Source organism: Bombina bombina, chromosome 1, assembly GCF_027579735.1.
Source record: "Bombina bombina isolate aBomBom1 chromosome 1, aBomBom1.pri, whole genome shotgun sequence".
In the NCBI taxonomy this organism is placed as follows: domain Eukaryota; kingdom Metazoa; phylum Chordata; class Amphibia; order Anura; family Bombinatoridae; genus Bombina; species Bombina bombina.
The window spans coordinates 694,480,092-694,496,239 of NC_069499.1; positions in this window are offsets into that span (position 1 = coordinate 694,480,092).

Below are 16,148 nucleotides of genomic sequence, written 5' to 3' on the forward strand. Positions count from 1 at the left end.
TTTTGATATTGACCAAATACTTATTTTCCACCATAATTTGCAAATAAATTCTTTCAAAATCAGACAATGTGATTGTCTGGATTTCTTTCCACATTTTGTCTCTCATAGTTGAGGTAAACCTATGATGAAAATTACAGGCCTCTCTCATCTTTTCAAGTGGGAGAACTTGCACAATTGGTGGCTGACTAAATACTTTTCTGCCCCACTGTATGTCTAAACATTTTTAATTGCAACAATTTTCTGGACAAAGTGATGCATTATCTGACATTAAATGCAGGGGTGCCAATAATTTTGGCCATGACTGTATCTATTCCTATAGCTATATAGGTAAATATATGTATTTTACATGAACAGTATCAGATATTTATAGATATATAAAAATTACATTATTTTCTATGTGAAGAACATAGGAATATAAAATGTGCCTTTTGCACATCATGTTTTGCCATTTAGAGCTTATTGCTTTCTGGTTAGTGAACATGAAAACCTAGTAATCTTGAGGTGTGTTATTGAAATATTATATATAAAATATTTTTAAAATATACTGTGAAATATTGTAAATAATCCAAAGAATATATCTATATATTTTACAGTATGTTTAATATTATTATTAAAATGATTTAAAAATATTATACATACTTTAAAAATGTATGTATATATATATATTTATATCAAAGAGGAAAAACTCCCACAAGCATAAGTATCATTACTTATGGATACAAAAAAGAAACTCTATCTCATCTTAGACAAAAAGTTAGAAATATGGACAGGATGCAACTTTTACAAAACCAAAAGAACAAAAGAAGAGATAAATTTGTATCCTCAGATGACACAAGGTTCATTACACAGTTCAGCAACCAATTTGGCCAAATAAAAAATATAATAAATAAAAACCTTGACATTCTGACCCTTGATCACGAATGCAAAGTTATTTTAGACAAGGGAATCAAATGTATCCCAAAAAAAGCAGCCACCATTGGAAGCCACCTCATTAAGTATGTATACAATTCTGAATCTCAAACTAAAGAGACATGGCTAGCCAAAAAGGGCTTTTTCCGCTGTGGCAGACATTGCAATGTGTGCATCCACTGCAAAACAGGTGATACATTTGTATCAACAGCCAATAATTTTAAACACAATATAAAATATAGGTTGGACTGCTGTTCAAAATATGTTATCTATGTAATTACATGTAAAGTTTGTGGAAAACAATACACAGGCTCTACAAGTAGAAATTTGAAGGACAGCATACGTGAACATCTCACATCCATTGAAAGGGATCCCCCCAAAACTCCAGTGGCCAAACACTTTAATTTACACATAGAAAACAAAAAAGCTTTAAGCTTCCAGGCTATTGACTATATCCCCATGAGCAAAAGAGGTGGAGATAGATATAATAAATTATTGGATGTTGAAGTACAATGGATTTTTAAATTAGAAACTAAGGAACCGAATGGAATCAATTTGAGATGGGATTTAGATCTTTACCAGGGCTTATAGAAGTAAAAAATTATACTTGTAATTATACTCATATTTATAATCACAGTATTATATACAGAGAGCATTATCTAACTAAGGTCTTTATGATTCTACCATAAGTATCCCTGATAAACCCTACACATGTAAAATATTGTTCACAACAGATAGACAGTTACTATTCCTAATGTGAACTCAATATGATGAGTAGTCAAATAGTTCTAACTTAAAATGCTGAATCCTATTTCTAGAGTAAGGAAATATAGGTATATAATGGTTAGTGTTAAGTACTAGTTCTGACTAACGGTGTATAGACATATAATGAAATTAGAATAACTGAATTATTCTCTTCTCGCAATACGTATTGTAACTTGGGGTATATAACAATTGACTACCCAACAACTTACAAGAAGCATGTGTCAGGTGTGTTTCTCTGACAAAAGTCTCTCTTTGTTTGTTCTTGTTGTTTTTCTTTCCTTTGTTCTGTATTTATTAGTATTTTATTTATTTAGACTTTTGTATTCTTCTGTAAATATTTAGTTCTTTTGCTGACTACTACCATGTCTCCACGGAACCAACACATAAAGAATATTTGAATGTGTTAAGATAATAATCTGCTCCCTATAATATGTTTATACAACTAGACTAGAAATATAAAATTCTTTCGGAACTATAAGGCAACAATCTGCTGTACATATGACCTAGAAATGATTTAAAAGATACTTTAGAGGGTATTTACCGTGTTTTGACACTATCTCATGTATACCCAAAACTTCATTACTTCTGTCTTTATTTCTGCCTTTGTTAATGTTTCCACTCTAGTTCTGAGTAAGACATGTATAGAATAGCATCTGTTTAATGTGTCTCTTTCCAATTTCTGTCTCTGTTGTGCATGCTACGGTTACAATCGGCTTGTATTTTTCCCTTCATGTTACCAATAAGTCAATGCTACAGGCTTACTTTGAAAAGTAACATATGATAAGTTGTCACTACGGTAGCTTGCACAACTGATACAAAATGTCAATTAGTCTGAGGGTGTGTCTGTGTCCCATTGTGGCTATTTAATCTCACTTAGAACACTCTCAAACTATCTTTGAGAAAGCGCCAACTGGCGTGAAACGCGTCAGAGGACGTCACTCCTTCCCTTGTCTTTCAGATATCCGTAAGTGTGTATGTACACAGATTTTGTGTAAACTTTTTAATACATATTCAAATACATTTTCTACAATTGTTTTAACCAAGGTGCTTGTGCATAGTGTTCACTCATCCAAACAAAAAAAAACCTAAGCAGCGCTCAAACAGCAGTCCGTAACTAGTTATTGTTAGCAATTCAAAATATTGATCATGTGGACAGTACCATAGAATTCGAAAATAGCTCTTCAGCTCCAGCAGCTCGTGCTCCAGTCCCGGTGCTCTCCGGCATACAGAGCTCAAGCAGGTTTCCGGTTACAGTCTGTTACCTCCCACATGGATCCTCAATGGATACGTCACAGTAAGGCACTGTGGCTGTGTCAAAGAAATGAGTAGCGTATCGCTGCAGCGTTGCCTGCAAACCGCCAACAGACTTGCTAGTCTGTAATAAAGTATCAGTAGAAGGACAAAAAAAGGCGAGGCTGGGCAAGCAGAAAAATGTAAAACTTAACGTTTATTGCCAAAAAGAAAGGTTAGATAAAATGCAGAAATAGCATGCAGTATGGGTCAGAATGAGCTTGAGCAGCAGCAATCTTACATATTTTGGCTCCTGCCTTACTCATAGACTGTGCTGCTCAAAGCTCACAGGCCTCTTAAATTACAAAATCACTCTGACATCATATAATAATGGAATAATAAGAAAATATGTTAAAGCCACAAGATGTTTAAAAGGCTTTAACATATTTTATTATTATTCCAAGTAATCATGTCTATATTATATGTCTTGTTACTGATGTTGTTTCCACTTTATTTATTTATTTCTTTTTTGGTGTGGTAAGGGTTAACTAATTGAATGCTGCTTATGATGTTAGAGTGATTTTGTAATTTAAGGGGACTGTGAGCTTTGAGCAGCACAGTCTATGAGTAAGGCAGGAGCCGAAACATGTAAGATTGCTGCTGCTCAAGCTCATTCTGACCCATACTGCATGCTATTTCTGCATTTTATCTAACCTTTCTTTTTGGCAATAAACGTTAAGTTTTACATTTTTCTGCTTGCCCAGCCTCGCCTTTTTTTGTCCTTCTGCTTGTACATAGTGCTTCATCTCAGCCAGCACTGTTTGTTACTATATCGCCATTCAAGGCTAATGATACTTATATTAATGATACTGTTCCGGTCAGCCAATAGAATGCAAACTCAATCTGATTGGCTGATTGGATCAGCCAATCGGATTGAACTTGAATCTGATTGGCTGATTGAATCAGCCAATCAGATTTTTCCTACCTTAATTCCGATTGGCTGATAGAATCCTATCAGCCAATAGGAATTCGAGGGACGCCATCTTGGATGATGTCATTTAAAGAAACCTTCATTCGGCGAGTAGGCGTCGGTTGAAGAGGTTGGATCCGTGTCAGCTGGGAAGAAGATGGCTCCACTCTGCTCCGGATGGATGAAGATAGAAGATGCCGCTTGGATGAAGATGTCTGCCGGTCCGGATGTCCTCTTCTGCCCGGATAGGATGACGACTTCTGCCAGTCTGGATGTCCTCTTCTGCCCCATCAGATGAAGACTTCAGCCCGGCTGGGTGAAGACGACTCAAGGTAGGGAGATCTTCAGGGGGGTAGTGTTAGGTTTATTTAAGGGGGGTTTGGGTGGGTTAGAGTAGGGGTATGTGGGTGGTGGGTTTTAATGTTGGGGGGTTGTATTTTTTTTTTACATGCAAAAGAGCTGATTACTTTGGGGCATGCCCCACAAAAAGCCCTTTTAAGGGCTGGTAAAAGAGCTGATTACTTTTTAATTTAGAATAGGGACCTTTATTATTTTGGGGGGCTTTTTTTATTTTATTAGGGGGCTTAGAGTAGGTGTAATTAGCCTAATATTCTTGTAATCTTTTTTTTATTTTTTGTAATTTAGTGTTTGTTTTTTTTGTAATTTAGTTTAGTTTATTTAATTGTGTGTAATTGTAGGTAATTTATTTAATTAATTTAATGATAGTGTAGTGTTAGGTTTAATTGTAACTTAGGTTAGGATTTATTTCACAGGTAATTTTGTAATTATTTTAACTAGGTAGCTATTAAATAGTAAATAACTATTTAATAGCTATTGTACCTAGTTAAAATAAATACAAAGTTGCCTGTAAAATAAATATAAATCCTAAAATAGCTACAATATAATTATTTGTTATATTGTAGCTATATTATGGTTTATTTTACAGGTAAGTATTTAGTTTTAAATAGAATATTTTAGTTAATATGGGTTAATTTATTTTGTTAGATTAAAATTATATTTAATTTAGGGGGGTGTTAGGGTTAGGGTTAGACTTAGCTTTAGGGGTTAATACATTTATTATAGTAGCGGCGAGGTCGGCAGATTAGGGGTTAATACTTTAAGTTAGGTGGCGGCAATGTTGGGGGGGCAGATTAGGGGTTAATAAACATTATGTAGGTGTCAGCGATGTTAGGGGCATCAGATTAGGGGTACATAGGGATAATGTAGGTGGCAGCGATGTGGGGTCGACAGATTAGGGGTTAAAAATATTTATTATAGTGGCAGCGATGTGGGGGGACCTCGGTTTAGGGGTACATAGGTAGTTTATGGGTGTTAGTGTACTTTGTAGCACAGTAGTTAAGAGCTTTATATTCCCGCGTTAGCACATAAAGCTCTTAACTACTGACTTTTTTTGGTGTTAGGAGTCTTGTCGGTAGAGGGTGTACCACTCACTTCAGCCAAGACTCTAAATACCAGCGTTAGGCAGATCCCATTAAAAAGATAGGATATACAATTGGCGTAAGGGGATCTGCGGTATGGAAAAGTCACGGCTCGAAAGTGAGCGGTACACCTTTACCTGGCCGGCTCTAAATACCAGCGGGCGGCCAAAAGCAGCGTTAGGACCCCTTAACACTGCTTTTGACGGCTAACGCAGAACTCTAAATCTAGACGTATGATTGTTTCTTCCGATAGATGGCACATTCCTGATTCTGAATCCATGAGGTATAAACCTCTTCCTGTGATATTAAGACAGGTTATCTTAATAACCTTCAAAAATTGCAAATTGGAGGATGTGACTACTGACTATAAACAGAATTCTGTATAGAGGTGAAGGTTTAGCACAGAGGAAAGAATGACCTATTGCACGAATAGGCCATGGAGACAGCGCTACAATAGGGCAAGACCACTTGGCACGGTAGACAGCTCGGGAAACAGCTCAGACTCAAATAATATGAACAACACAGACAGGGGGACAACAAACTATACAGGAGGTATGACAACCCGTTAAAAAAACAGTGGAGACCGAGGAGGTATACCAGGAGGGGGGCTACAAACAGACCCCCAAGAGCCCCAAGAAGGGGACGCACGTCAAGGACATAATTGTGAATCTGAGCACGCATATGATCACAGAAGGGGAAACCAGTGTACTCCAAAAAGGTCTTTCTTTTATTCCTACAACAGGAACAGATGAATTTGAATAATACATAGATGTGCAAAAATTCACCAGAAACCTAAGATTAAGAGAACACTTTGGTACCCAAAAAGTACATCAAGAAAGAGAAGAATTCAATAAATTCAGAGGTCCAAGTACGTTTCATCCTTCGAGCAATAAAGCATCCATTAAGACTTTTTCTAGATTGCTGCTACACGAGACATTGTTATCTAATACTACAATGTTTCTTTCTAACTTTAATCTTGCTGTAAGATGAGGCAGTCCAAAGATTATTGTAATCAAAAGGCAAATATATACAAGAAACAGATATAACAATCCAGTTTGTGCAAAATGTTTCCAAGAAGGATAGTTATTAAATGTTTGACAGATCCTTTAGTTAGAGAAATTTATACAGTTCCTTTACTTAAGGTTTAAATGATAAGTGGTTCAGTTTGAATGAGTAACAAACTTAATTTCAGTTTGCAACAATTAATTTGTAGCAAGATATTCAAGACAGACAAATAATAATAGCACAGTTCATTGTGTGAAATGAAAATACTAGCGGTCAGTTGCCGTCCATGGAAAAGCAGGTAACAAACAGCTGCTGTGAGAGCTTTACACAGAAAGGATCCAGATTGACTTTAGAGTGAAAATGCTTCTGCATAGCAGAAGGAGATTCAGTGATTGATCAGCTGTGACAGGAGGCATGCAGAGGATCTGTGAGCTGGATTTTAGTCGAGAGAACAGCAGCTCAGTTAGCGAAGAGATTCTGAAACTGCAGAGGCTTGACTTGAGCTGGAACAGGAAGTATTCACAGGAAGTAGTTCTAGAGTGAGCAGGAGCAGTAACAACTTCACAAAATGAGAACAAAATAATCAAGCAATGATAGCTTGAGATGAGATGTTTAAATAGGCTGAAAAACAGGAGGAGCCACGATGTCATTTAAGACAGGCTATGATAGAGATATTACACAATCTAACCAACAAGGAGACAATAGCAATAAAAAATTTACAGGAGGACAAAACTATCATACTCAGAGAAGCTAAAAATGGTGGTGCCATAGTCATCCTTAACTATGCAGATTACCATAAAGAAGTAATGCAACAGCTGAATAATGTAAACACCTATATGAAACTGAGATGTGATCCCACCAGTGTCTTTAAGAAAAATATAGACACCATGCTACAGACCTGTATGGATAATGTCTACATTAATAGCAATACCGAGGCATATATGATGACACTGTATCCCAGGATACCAGTACTATATGTACTGCCCAAGATCCACAAAAGCCTAGTGGACCCACAGGAAAGACCTATAGGATTCCTATTACAACCTATTGCGACCATCCTGGACCACTTGTTACAACCAATAGTACACAACACAGGATCTTTCCTTCTGGATTCAGCCTCAATGATAAAGATATTGAAAGATGTAACTGACATCCAACAAGAGACTCTTCTAGTCATACTGGATATAATGAGTCTATACACTGTGATCCCACAAACAGAAGGTATAGAGGCAGTAAAATGACAATTTAACAAATATCCCTATATTGGCTCACCTGTAGAGATCATCGTGGAGTGGTTGGCAATGTGTCTGGAATTAAATTATTTCCAATTTGAAAATAAATTTTACCTCCAAGTTACAGGGACAGCCATTGGATCTAATGTGGCACCGGCCTATGCCAACTTAATCATGGCTGAATATGAAACCTATGGAACAACCCTATTTGTGGATATTAGGATTAAATTATTCAGGAGGTACATAGACAACCTGTTAATGGTATGGACAGGTACGAAAGAGGACCTGGAAGATTGGTTCAAAGAACTTAACATGGTGCATCAGGCAATTCAATTTAAGATGTCCTATAGCTGTGAGTCTGTTGAGTTCTTGGATTTTAAGGTTTACAAAAAGAACAGAACTCTCTTTTACATGCAGAGAGTTGCCATCTACCAGCCTTAAAAAAAGGCTTTGCCCATCTCCCAGTTCAAAAGAACTGAAAAGAACAATACGGAAGATGAACTATGGGAGGAACAGATCAAAGAGATTGAAATGTATTTCATACAATGCGGATATAAGAAAAAAAAAACTTTGGACAAATGTAAGATCAAGATTCAAGCCCAGACCAAGCAGGAATTGCTGAAGAGCAAGAACAGAGACAAGAATGAGAATAGAATAACCTTTACCATCATCTTTACAAAGGGGAAACAGGAGTTTATCAATAATCTTCAGCGACACTGGCCACTCCTGGAAACAGACAAACAACTTCCACTAAGTAACACCTGTCCATCAATGGTGGGCTACAGACGGGCAAGATCAATTCAGGACTAGTTAATCCATACAGATCTGAAGCAATACCATTCTAAGGAAACATGGCTACAGAACAAACCTGGGTGTTACCGATGTATAGGATGTACAACATGCAATGGATTATCAACAGGGAAAAGATTCCATCATCCTTACAAGAATAAGAGCTATCCAATCAAATACAGAGTAACCTGTACCACTGAATTTGTGATATATATGTTGCATTGTGTATGTGGCCATTTGTATGTTGGCAATACTGTGGATACCATCAGAACGAGAATGTCAAACCACCGGACTGTGATCAGAACTGCTCTAAATAAAGGAACATCTGACCAACCGGTGGTGAGGCACTTTGCCATGGCCAAGCACAGCGTAGTAGAGTTGAAATATTTATTAATTGACCATGTCGCCCCTCTGGCTAGAGGGGGGGACATAGCTAAACTCCTGTTGCAGTGCGAGTCCAGATGGTTTTATACCCTTGGTACAATGACACCCCAGGGTTTAAATGTACATCTGGACTGGCGTTGTTTTTTGTAAAGATGTCCAGACAGTCTATACTCAGAAGATTTATGCAATATAAAGTCTGTGTAGATTAAGTATATTTGGAGCTATAGAAGTAGTAATATGGCAATATACAAAATGTGTATTGTATTCAACAATACAAATTCTTCTTGATAGATTAAATGTAGGACAATTTGTAGTAGTTAAAAGATTCTACATATTGTGGTCCTCTTTGTCCCTAAACATCCTAAATATCCAGTTATGGTATACCTGGCATTTATGTACTTATCTCCAGTTTTCTCCTTTCTGTTGAATAAATAAATGTATAGGATTAGATCGTGCAAGCGTCTAGGAATATGAAGGATATTTAAAATGCTATTGCATTAAGTGAAAGCATATCATGTAAATAATTAATATGTGCATCTTTGTGTTTTTCTTGTTTTCAATATAGACACTGCAGAACGGCATCCGGTTGCTGGGGGCAATGAGTGATGTGCAAGGTGCAACTAATGACCGCCACAACTTCCGGAATGCTGTGAACAGCCGTCTTCACTTGTCACAGGGACTTTAAATGGTGGTGAGTAATTTGTAAATTGTAAGTTCTGTCTGAGGACGGGGGAAACGCCGAAACGTCACAGCTAAATAAATTGTGATTTATAGGGCTCGATGATTAAAAGCTCTGTGGGCTGGCGATATTATTAAAGAATGCTCGCCATTCCTTCTATTTCCCTGGTGGAATGATCTAAAGCCACTTTTTAACCTGAAAACAGGGTATCTTGCTAAGGGGCATATACTGCATTTCCATATGAAAAATGCACAATAAAATTCGTATTTTAAACATCATACAAAACAATCACTCAAAAATAAGCAGGGAAAAAATGTATTGTTAAGGTGCATTAAAAATCATAACAAAATTCTTCACCAAAAATCGTATTTAACAAAAAACATAAAATTTGTGTGTAATTTACACAGGAATAAATCGAATTAAATATGCACAGCGCAAATTGTAATTTTAGTGCACTGGATGTGCAAAAATCACACAGAAATTTGTACGTATAAATACAAAATGCAAAGCGTAATTGTTGTTTTTTCATAAAATGGGCTGAACATGGGCGTATATGAAAATGTCTCTCTAATCCCAGCGTAATTCTATAAAGATTTTTGCACTTCAGATCTCACAGTTTTTTCTAGCCGACTAAAAGGTGTCAAGCTATTCTCAAAACATTCAATATACTTACAATCTTAATAGAAAAACACATATTTGCAAAAATGTAGGTGAATGTAAGATGCTCTATGCAGAAAGCAGCATAATGTGAGTTATATTGGCTGCCGGATTTTAATTTTAAGGAGCGAAGTGTCCCTATCCAGCGAGCTCCATTACTTTCAATAGGATCCATCTCACCACTCGCAAGGCCTGCCCCTTTTTTACGATCATTTCAACATGAAAGCCCTGCGAAAGTCAGCGAGAAAAAGTAGCTTTGAGCAGGCGATGTTTACATCATCAAGCCCATAGTATTAATAAGACCTGTTGAGTTCCTTCACTTTTGCTACTATATATATATATATATATATATATATAATAAAAACTGCAAGATCACAGGGGTGCACTCAAAGAATGAGTCTCACCACTGGGAGCCTAGGCTGCGCACACTTAGAATAGATTTTGTTAAAGTTATTGGAACTATTTCTGATACTATATGTATTGGAACAAATAACCACTAGATATCAATCAGATATACACAAACAAAATATAATACAATGAAAGAAATGATGTACTTATCACACTAGGTAGTATCCCTGAATTAGGAGAGAGACAAAGATAATGTCCTTCTAGTGATCAGATGTGATGAAGTTCCAATGTAGTTGTTGTCTCCGTGCTGCTCGTTGTGATAACACTCAAGGTCCAAATTGAGTGAAGTAAGGTACAGCTGCAAGAATCTAAAAGAACAAGCGCACAGATACACTTTTCATAGTGCAGATCAATTTAATATTTTAAAACACATTACATGTATTCAGTAATTCAGGAATGAATCCTACTCACAGAGGGAACCCCAATCATATGAGGTAAGTAATAGCGGTCGGATCCTTAAAGTGTCCCCACTTGTTACTGATAGTAAAATCCCAATGTAATAGGAAAAGTCTCCTTGTCAGTAAAATCCCCAGTCCGGTTCAAGGTAGATGAGGGTAGCGGTTAGTAATGTCTCAAAGTTCTGGTTAGTCTTACCACTCCGCTCCGCTCCTGAAGTTAGCAATCCGGTCAATCCGGTCAAATGCTGACAGAAAAGCAACGCTGCAGGTAGTAGTAACAGCGTGTATAGCTATGCTCCTGCTCGGCGTGTGAATCACAAGTGACGTAAGGTGGGCGTGGCCTTACGCGTTTCACGGAAACATCCGCTTCATCAGAGGCTTGATGTACGCCCACCCTACCTGCTGTGCTTATGAGACAGCGTTAAGGTTCACGCCCTCCCTACGTCAAACTACTTGCGAGACCTGTCAATGAAAGTGCCGGTATCTGAGGGGTAATAGTATTTGTTGAAGGAAAACTACAACATAAAATCCTATTTGACAACACACAATCTCCTATGTTCTATTACATTCATTGTTTTGTAGGATTTAACTCTGTATACTCAATTTACGAGTTCCTCCTAAACAGTCATTCTAATGTTAATCCAAGTTTAAAAAAGTACATATGTATATACACATAGTAAAAAATCAAAATATATATATTTTAAAATCTAATAACCAATATATATTTTAAGCTATCAGCAGATCATTCACTATATTTACAATTTAATAATACATGTGTCTATATAAAACACTTGCTTGATAAGGGGATATTGTAATGCATTCACTACAGTATATGGGTAATGAAATTTTAATCACTTCTAAGTATATGAATGCTGTTTGAAGTAAAGTTATTGTAATGTATTAATTATCTGTATCTTCTATTTGAATATGCAGTTAATGGCTCATACCTATAAAGTTTCTTGGACTTTCAATAATTACATTTGAGCAATGAAGTATAAAGAATTCCCTTTATCATTTTCCCACATAAAAATAATTGATATCCTCCTGTTTAAATTCGATTCAATTTCTTAAAAGTGAAACTTATTCTGATTATATTTTATACCCTATTAAATTAGATTGAATCAATATTAAATTTATATTAAACTAAATTAAAAAGGCCTGAATATCCACTTCCCTATTCATTCCATAGGGCTCCAAGGTATGAAGGGAGTGGATCCAGAATGTTTCTCTCTGTCTCAAACATAACATCCTGTCTCCCCTCCTTTCGTCCATGACCACTTGTTCTATTGCCTTAAATCTCAAACTAGAAGGATCATTATTATGTTTCTTTCTAAAATGGTCTGTCACTCCATGGGACATGTCCCCTTGCTCAATGTTTGCAATATGTTCTAATACCCTTCTTTTTACTGTTCTTTTAGTCCTACCAATATATTGCAGTTTGCAACTACATTCTAGGGCATATACAACATACTTAGAATGACAATTCATAGATGTTCTAATAGGCCTAGTGTAGCCATTTACATGAGATGTTATTTGTTTGTTGTCATGATCTATTAATGGACATGTACTGCAGTTCTTCCTATTGCACTTAAAAAAACCAAAGCTCACTCTATTTAGCCAATTCTGTTTGTTTTGATCCTGTCTCAATCTACTGGGAGCTAGAATATCTTTTAAATTCTTATTTTTCTTGAATACAACTCTAGGGATATGATCCAAGGACTTTTTAAGGATAGGGTCTTCTAACAAAACATGCCAATGTTTATTCAGTACTCTCTTTATATCCCATGATTTTTCGTTGTATTTTGTTAAAAATAGATTGTCCATCTTTTTCCTTTCATAATTATGGTTTGATTTCTGCTTTAGAAGAGTGGATCTTTCTAGTTGGCGTGCCCTTGAATATCCACTTTCTACCAAGTCCCTAGAATAGCCCTTGGCTCTAAACTTGATTTTTAATTCTTCTGATTCTTTATCATAGGAGACCAGACTCGAACAGTTCCTCCTCACCCTCTGAAATTGACCATATGGTATGTTTCTGATCCAATTTCTATGATGACCGCTCTTGGCGTGGAGGTAACTGTTCGAGTCTGTCTCCTTTTTATATAAGCTGGTAGTTATTGTATTTTCACTTCCTGTGAGCACTACATCTAAAAATTCAATTTTAGTGCTATTTACATTTTTTGTGAATTTTAGATTGAAATCATTATGATTCACATAATTAAAGAATCTGTCTATTTCACTCTCATCCCCTTTCCAGATGACTATTACGTCATCTATAAATCGTTTCCAAACGATTATATTCTCCTTGAAGGGATTATTGTCCCATATACACTTATCTTCCCAAGTTCCCATATAGAGATTTGCATAGTTGGGGGCAAAGCGAGTACCCATCGCTGTGCCCCCAACTTGCAAATAAAAATCCTTATTGAACAAGAAGTAATTCTTCTGAAGAATGAACTTGATTGCTTTTAACAAGAATTCCCTCTGCATAACTGGCAGATGATTATACTTATCAAAATTATATTTTATACTCTCTACACCTGCATCATGTGGGATGCAAGTGTAGAGAGATGCAACATCTAGTGTCAGCCACCTGTAATCGGGCTGCCACTGTATATTCTCCATAATAGATAGAATGTGAGGAGTATCACGTATATATGATTTTAGGGTGATGACCATAGGTTTCAAATAGTAATCTACAAACTGAGAAAGATTGCTAGTCAAGGAGTTTATGCCCGAGATTATAGGGCGTCCAGGTGGACGTTCTGAATCTTTATGTATTTTGGGCAAATGATAGAAAATTGCCACTCTACACTTGTCCAAAAAAAGAAATTCATATTCCTCCTTAGATATATTGCCTAGCCTTAAATTCTCAGTGAGTAGGTTTTTTAACTCTTTAATGAAGCTGTTTGTGGGGTCTCCTTTCAATTTCCGATAGGTTGTAGAGTCATTCAGGATTCTGAAGGCCTCCGCCAGATAGTCATCTTTGTCCTGAATGACTATACTTCTCCCCTTATCCGCTTCCCTTATTATTATTGAAGTGTCCTCTTTCAATTTTTTTAGGGCTCTCATCTCAAACTCATTCAAATTGGTATTATTTTTGGATCTTAAAGTGTCTTTCTTGCAAAGATCCATAAGTTCTTTCTCAACTAGTTTGTAAAAAACTGGTATATGGTTACCTTGTGAATAAAGAGGATAAAAAATGGACTTGGGTTTAAATGATGGACCATTTTTGTATTCTGAATTAGTTTTTTCAAGATCCATAAGTAAATCTAGAGTATACTGATCTAAACCATCTGCCAGTTTTTCCATACCCCAGTTTTCACATTCCAAAGATATTAAATTCCTCAGGCTAGTGAAATCTGTTTCGTTCAGGTTTCCTTCTTTCTTTTTATCTTCAAGCTTTGTAAAGTGCCTATTTAAAGTCAACTTCCTAATGAATCTATTTAGATCAATAAAAAGATCAAAATCATTGGGAGTACTGCTTGGGGCAAAATTAAGCCCTTTGGCTAGAAGGCTGTGTTCAGAGGGGTTGAGAGGACGTTTGGATAAATTAAAGATTTTCGTATAATTCTTACATAATTCTACTTTCTCCTTTTTATTTCGTACATGTCTTCCTCCTCTGTGTCCTCGTCGGACTCTATTCTTCTTTTTAATTGTGTTGTTCTGGTAAGATATTGTGCAATAGATGGGGTTTTCCCCCACGATTTTGGTGGTTTTAGTTTCGTACCTTTCTCTAAAAAAGGTGTCGGTGCACTAGCACTGTCTGATTTATTTCTTTCTTGTTCTCTATAGCTTTGAATGTCCCCCAATGATTCTCTATTTCTTAAGTTAGAATCATTTTCATATGTTCTAAAATAATGAGACTTATATTCCTGCTCGTCCCTTGGTGCATTGAACCTCCTATTTTGATGTTCTTCCTCTTGGAAGTCTACTGGATATTTATTTTCAAAATTAAACCTTGGTGGTTGGTATTGTGTATTTTGTTTTTGTTTATTCTTATTTTTATGTTTGTTTTTATTAAAATTATTATTATTGGACTTTGGCTGGCCATTAATGTATGTTCTAGTGTTTGGATTCTGATGATTATCCCTATACAAGGAGGCTCCCTTGTCTGTATTCTGTTTTTTCCATTGAGGCCTCAATTGATATGTATTTGGATGTTTGTCTTTAATGCCTCTATTTGATAATGCTGGGCTATTGAAAGATGTAGTATCCATTATGGCTCTCCCTAGTTCCTGGTTGTTTTCTATTCTGTCTTTTTCTAATTCTTCTTCTATATCTCTTCTTAGTTTCCTATTCTTTCTGCTTTTGATCTCCAATTCATAGGCCTGTACTCTTTGTTTGGTTTCTTCATTTAGCTGCTCATAGAGGACATCCCCTTTGTGTTTTTCCAGTTCTTCCCTGATTTTATTTATTTCCTCAGTTATTTTGGAAAATTTGTACTCTCTGTATTTGACCAATATGTTTATAAATGTTTTTGAGCAGTCATTTAGTGCTTGCTCCCACTCTGTATAATATTCTACATCAGCTAGGTCAAAAATTGGTGTTTTTTGTAACCTCAAACCTTTCGGGATGATCCCTTTTTTAATATACCTTTTAAGTATTTTTTTATCATAATACTGATTAATCTGACCCTTACTGAGTTTTTCTAAATTAATAAATAAATCAATAGGGTCTGTATAGTTTGAGTCATCTCCATCATCTTCTATAGAAGAACTACTATCTAGCCTTCTATTGGAGAAGTAATTTCCATAATGAAATGTAGACATTTGGATTAAACAAGGTGCAGCTGCCACACTGGAACCAAAGAAATAATAAAAACTGCAAGATCACAGGGGTGCACTCAAAGAATGAGTCTCACCACTGGGAGCCTAGGCTGCGCACACTTAGAATAGATTTTGTTAAAGTTATTGGAACTATTTCTGATACTATATGTACTTCAAACAGCATTCATATACTTAGAAGTGATTAAAATTTCATTACCCATATACTGTAGTGAATGCATTACAATATCCCCTTATCAAGCAAGTGTTTTATATAGACACATGTATTATTAAATTGTAAATATAGTGAATGATCTGCTGATAGCTTAAAATATATATTGGTTATTAGATTTTAAAATATATATATTTTGATTTTTTACTATGTGTATATACATATGTACTTTTTTAAACTTGGATTAACATTAGAATGACTGTTTAGGAGGAACTCGTAAATGGAGTATACAGAGTTAAATCCTACAAAACAATGAATGTAATAGAACATAGGAGATTGTGTGTTGTC